Here is a 7160-nt window from a genome sequence, read left to right on the forward strand (position 1 = left end):
TCCCACAAAGCGCTTAGTTTAACGTCATCAGCCCGACATACCATTTGTTTAGTTGGGTTGACTTAACATTAAAACTTCTTTAAATTGAGGTATGTGCCCTTCATAATAACATTTCAAATGATGCCCATTAACTTTTGATATCTTTCTAGTGTTAGGATCTTTAATAACAACAGTTCCATAATGATAAACTTTAATCACTTTAAATAGTCCTAACCATCTAGATTTTAGTTTTCCTGGAAATAATCTAAATCTTGTATTATATAGTAGAACTTCTTGTCCAGGTTCAAATTTCTTCTTAACAATTCTCCTATCATGCCATATTTTCATTTTCTCTTTATACATTTTAGGAATATCATATGCTTCATTTCTAATCTCCTCAAGTTCATTGAGTTGCAAAAACCTTTTCTCACCAGCATCCTTTAAATTAAAATTAAGTTCTTTAATAGCTGAAATAATTTATGTTCCAATTTTACTGGTAAATGACATGTTTTTTCCAAAAGTCAATCTATATGGGGACATTCTTATAGGAGTTTTATAAGCAGTTCTGTATGCTCATAATGCAGTATCCAGTCTAGCAGACCAATCCAATTTATAAGGATTTACAGATTTTTTTAAAATGCATTTAATTTCACGATTTGATATTTCTGCTAGATCACTAGTTTGACGATGATAAGCAGTAGATAATCTATGTATTATATCAAATTTCTTGATTAATTTTGTGATTCTCTTATTCCTAAAATGAGATCCTCCATCAGTAATGATTACTCTCGGTATTCCATATCTTGTAAAAATATTTTTAATTAAAAATTTAAAAACACTCGTAGTATCACATCTAGGCACAATAATAGCTTCAATCCACTTAGACATATAATCAACAGCAAGTAATATATATAGATTTTCAAATGAAGACATAAATTGTCCCATAAAGTTTAATTCTCACACATCAAAAATTTGAACTTCTAATGTGTAATTTAGAGGCATTTCGTCTCTTCTAAAAATATTTCCTACTCGTTGGCAGTTATCACATGTTTTAATATATTCATTAACATCTCTAAAAATAGTAGGCCAATAAAATCAGCTTGCAAAATTTTATATGCAGTACTATTTATTCCAAAATTTCCTCCAAATTTAGAATCATTGCATCTTTCAATTAACTGTTGAGTTTCTTCATAAGGCACACATCTTCTAATAAGTAAATTTGTTGTTGAAGATGGTTGTGCTGCCAACAATGCTAGCTCCATGCTCCTCGTTGTGGTGAGTTTAAGTTTTCCCATGAGTCAAGTCTTGATGTCAAATCAAATGTTTCCTATGGGTCATGGTTATTTAAATATTATGGGGCATATTAAAATTGATTAGAGCAACACCGGTTATAATCCTACGGTACTCTCGTTCTGGTACCACTATTTTCTTTTAGATTCACTTTGATATTTTATTAAGTTTTGATTATCATTTCCCTTTTTTATCTACCACGGTAAAATTAAACTCTTGCAATTGAAGTATCCATCTAATTAATCTTGGTTTAGCATCCTTCTTTTGCTTCTTTTGCATCAAGTTTTTGCATCAAGTATTAAATAGCAGAATGATCTGTATGCACTATACATTTAGTTCAAATTAAATAAGATCTAAATTAATCAAAGGCATAACCAATAGCAAATAACTCTCTTTTAGTAGTAGTATAATTAATTTGAGCATTATTTAGAGTTTTATTAGCATAATATATAACTTTGAAAACTTTGTCTTGCTTTTGTCCTAATACAACCCCAACAGCATAATCACTAGCATCACACATTTTTTCAAATGGTTTCTCCCAGTCACGTGGTACTACTATAGGTGAAGTAATTAATTTTGTCTTTAATAATTCAAATGTTATTATGCATTCCTCATTAAAATCAAATTTTGTATCTTTTTCTAAAAGTTGGTACAGGGGTTTAGTTATTTTTGAAAAAAAAATTATGTAGCGCCTGTAAAAACCAGCATGTCCTAGAAAACTTCTCACCCCTTTAAAATTATTAGGAGGTGGTAATTTTTCTGTAACTTGGATTTTTGCAGGATCTACTTCCATTCCTTTTTTAGAAATTTTATGCCCAAGAATAATACAACCATAAATTGTGACATTTTTCCCAATTTAGTACTAGGTTGATTCTTTCACATACTTCCAAAACTTTTTCTAAATTATTTAAAAATAATTCAAATGAAGTGTTGAATACAGAAAAATTATCCTTAAACACTTTCATTCCATGTTCAATAAAATTGCTAAAAATTGACATCATATATCTTTCAAATGTTGCAGATGCATTGCATGGTCCAAAAGGCATTCTTCGAAAAGCAAATGTTTCATATGGGCTTGTAAACATTATTTTCTCTTGATCTTCTAGAGCAATTGTAAATTGGTGATATCTGGTATATCCATCTAAAAAGCAATAGTATTTGTTCCCATGTAATCTATCCAACATTTGATCTAGAAAGGGCAAGGGAAAGTGATCTTTTCTGGTGGTCATATTTAGTTTTCTATAATCAATACAAATTCGTCAACCAATTACTTGTCTTATTAGTATTAATTCATTTTTCTCATTTTCTTCAACAGTCACTCCTCCTTTCTTGGGAACACAGTGAATTGGGCTTACCCAAGCACTATCTGAAATAGGATATATAATTCCAACATCTGACCATTTTAAAATCTCTTTTTTAACAACTTCTTTCATTATTGGGTTTAATATTCTCTGAGGATCTGCTTTAGGTTCATGTTATTCATCTAATAAAATTTTGTGCATACAAATTGAAGGACTAATTCCTTTAATATCTGCTAAAGTCCATCCAAAAGCCTTTTTATACTTTTTCAACATCTCTATCAACTTTTGTTCCTGAATTTCAGTTAACTCAGAAGATATAATAACTGACAATGTAGATGACTCTCCTAAAAATATATATTTTAAATGGACAAGTAATATCTTCAATTCAATTTTAGGTTATTTAATACTTGAAGGAATAAGATTTTTACTATCATTTTCCAGCAAGTCTAATGCTTCTTCTTTTACTATTTGAAGTCAAAAATATATATAATCTAAATCTTCTTCTTTTACTTCATTTTTAGTATAAAAAATTTCTCCTTACTTTAATGTATCTTCAAATTCATTCTTAAATTGCTCTTTACTTAGATAATCAACTACCTCCATCCTGAAACATTCATTATCTTTTTCTATTTGCAGGATATTTCATAGCTTTTTCTATATTAAATTTCACTTCTTGATCATTAACTCTAATCATTAATTCTCTTTTTACACTTCTATTACAGCTCTCCCTTTTGCGAGAAATGGTCTCCCTAAAATAATGGGAATCTATTTATCTTCCTTCATGTCCAATACTATACACTTTATAGGGAAAATAAATTTATCCACTTGTACTAGCACATCTTCTATAACTCCTTTTGGATAAGTTATTAATCGATCTGCTAACTACAGAGTTACAGTAGTAGGGGAAATTTCTCCCAAATCTAAATGTTTAAAAATTGATAAAGGCATAAGATTTATACTCGATCCTAAATCATATAAAGCTTTTCCGTAAAACTTTTCTCCAATTGCACAAGTAAAACTACCAAATCTTTTAATTTTTCACGAAGCTTTTTCTGAATAATAGCACTACACTTTTCACTAAGTGCAACGGTCTCATGATTTGTAAACTTCCTTTTCTTGTTTAATACATCCTTCATAAATTTAACATAACTTGGCATTTGGTCCAAAGCTTCAACAAAAGGAATATTTATCGTTAACTTCTTAAGGATTTCCAAAAAATTTGTAAATTAATTAACTTTATTCTTCTATTTCAGTCTTTGACGAAATAGAGGTAATGGTTTTTCCACAAGGCTCTATGTTTGTTCATTTTACTGTTGATCATTTTCCATTTTTCTCCTTTTCTTCATCAACTTCAGTTTCTCTTTGGATTCTTGTTTCAACTTCTTTTCCAATTCGTAATTGCATAGCTTTAATTTGCTCTTTATTTTGATCTTTTGGATTAACTTCCACAGTACTTGGAAGAATTTCAGAAGGTATATTATTAAGTGCAGTAGTAATATGTCCTAATTAATTTTTAATATTTCTAATAGCAACCCCTTGATTCTGTATTTGATTTCCCATATTCAACATTACTTCATCCATCATCAACTTCTTTTCCTTAACTTGTGGGTTAGGGTTGGAGTTAAATCCCGGAGGATAATAAGGTTGAAAATTAGGATTTCCCTGATTATTTAGATTTCTAGATGGATTCACCGAACTATTATAATTATTCCAACTAAAATTAGGGTAATTTTCCAATCAGGGTTAAAATATTTAGAATAGGGATTGTTATTTTGATTATTTATAGCATTTAAAGTTTCATAAGATGATTGAGTATCAATAATCTGTTCTAGTGAATTCTTTTCTAATATTGGGGGTACTTGACAAAAATTCATTCCCATTTGATCAATCTTTTTAATCAATCTTTTTAGATCTTTTTAGAAATAGCAGCAATTTAAGATGTCAAAATAGACATTGCATCAGAATCATGAATACTAGCTACTCTTATAGGATTTACCCTTTCAGATGGCCATTGAAAATTATTAGCAGTCATTTTTTCTATTAAAGAATATGTCTCATCAAAAAGTTTTGACATTAATTTCCACCACCAACAACGCTAGTTGTGGATCTAATAGATTCAACCAATCCATTATAAAATGTTTGAATTATTAACCAATCTGGCAACGCATAGTGTGGACACTTTTTAAGGAGATCTTTAAATCTTTCTCAGGCTTCATAAATTGATTCCCCTTCAAAATGACAAAGAGATGTAATATCATTTCTAAGCTTAGCAGTTTTTGAAGGTGAGAAATATTTAGATAAAAATTTTTGTGATAGCTCTCCCCAAGTTCTGATAGATCCAAATGCTAACAAGTTTAACCACATCATAGCTTTATCCCTTAGTGAAAAAGGCAAAAATCTAAGTCTGACAACATCTTTTGACACTCCATCATATTTAAAAGTAGCACACAATTCTAGAAAACTAGCAAGGTGTAAATTATGATCTACAATTGGTGTTCCTCCAAACTGATTGTTTTGTACCATTTGAATAATAGTAGGTTTAAGCTCAAATGAATTAGCAGCAACATCAGGATCTTGAATAGTCAAGTGAAGTTCATCTGTTGTCTGACTCGCATAATCTTTTAAAAGCCTTTATCGATTTTCATTTATTGGATTATATAAGTTATTCGTCATCTCTTGCAGATAATGGCGTGAATTGATCATGTTAGTCGAATCCACGCTGTTGATCGCACCTAGAGGTGTCCTCACTTAATATTTTCTCCATGTATTTCTTAACCTTGGTTATATTTGATAAAAAATAAATAATATCATCATTTTTAATTTCTTTTTGGATTTTTTATTTTTAAATTTTATTTAAATTTTTTTAATAACATTTAATAACATTAATTTTTTTATGGTATATATATTATCTCTAAATTTCCTAATTTATCAAAACTATTTAATTCAACCGTTACCTTCCCCATGCAACGGCGCCAAATACTTGATCCAACATTTTTATTGTGATAGATTATGTAAAATTTAATTAAATATAATCAATTAATATTCAAATTCTATGCAAGTATATGTATCGTTATTAAGTAATAATGGAATTTCTATTTAAGCCCCAAATATAAATCCTACGGGAAGGTTTAAATTGAAAATGACAAATTTGCTAGGAAATTCACAGAAAGTCAACTGAAATCACTTTCACTAATTTTAATTGTAGAGAAGTAATCAAAATTAGATTTCTAAACTATTATCAAATCAAATATGCAAAATTTAAAGCAATATATACTAATCTATTAACTAATGTAATGGAGATTCTTATGTGAAAAAGCATCCTTCCCACTACAATGAGGCTATGGTAAAATGAGATGAGATAAATGTTCATAATATGTATTGTGTCAAATATGAGCAATTTTAATTCTCTACCCTAATACAGTGCATAGAAAATCATTGGCTAATCTCAGTGTTTAGTCCCTAAATCTGTGGCTAGGCTAGGAGGATGCCGTCTCCCACTTCTCTTTGCTTGAAAGTTAGCTCTCGCTTTAGTTTTTAAGCACTAAGACTGAATTGAAGATTTTAGTCTGTCACCCTAAAGGTTCTCCAGTTTTACACCCAACAAAGAATATTTCCCTATTTATCTGCACTTAATTTCATAAACGATGTTCTCCTTCATGGAATCAAATGTGATCCTTACTCTGTTGTAGAACTCATACTCCATTTCCAGGATCGTATGTTTCACAACACATTTTAATAATTCAATTGGCCAGATTGAAAAGTAAATTAAGTTCGGAGTTAAAAATCATCAATTTATTTTACAATTTAATATTGGCACATTCATAATATCTTTTCATTTAAACATATCTAAGAGTAGGGAGAGAGATAGAGAGAACTACTCAGATTTCATGAGAAAGTAATAACAAAACAAAATTTTCATATATAAAACAAAGTTCATACGCATGATGTGGACATTTCCTAAAAAGATCTTTAAATTTTTCCCAGGATTCATATATCGATTCTTCTTTAAACTGATAAAAAGATGTAATATCATTTCTAAGCTTAGCAGTTTTTTAGGGTGGAAAATATTTAGCCAAGAATTTTTTTTATAGTTCTCCCCAAGTTCTAATAGATCCAGGTGCTAACAAATTTAATCAAGCCTTGGCTTTATCCCTTAATGAAAAAGGAAAAAGTCTAAGCCGAATAACATCATTAGATACTCCGTCATATTTAAATGTAGCACAAATTTCAAGAAAACTAGCAAGATGTAAGTTAGGAACTTTAGTAGGTGATCCTCCAAACTGATTGTTTTGTACCATTTGAATAATAGTAGGTTTAAGCTCAAATGAATTAGCAGCAACATCAGGATCTTGAATAGTCAAGTGAAGTTCATCTGTTGTCTGACTCGCATAATCTTTTAAAAGCCTTTATCGATTTTCATTTATTGGATTATATAAGTTATTCGTCATCTCTTGTAAATTTTAAATTTCTCTTTGTTGTTTTTGAATTTTTCTAATATTACGTTCTAATTCTGAATCGTAAGGTACTAAACCTTCAGATCCAATATTTCACATAAACAAATAAAGCAAGCAAAGTAAAACACTTTAATAA

The sequence above is a fragment of the Phalaenopsis equestris genome, unplaced genomic scaffold, assembly GCF_001263595.1.
Source record: "Phalaenopsis equestris unplaced genomic scaffold, ASM126359v1 Scaffold001086, whole genome shotgun sequence".
Lineage (NCBI taxonomy): Eukaryota > Viridiplantae > Streptophyta > Magnoliopsida > Asparagales > Orchidaceae > Phalaenopsis > Phalaenopsis equestris.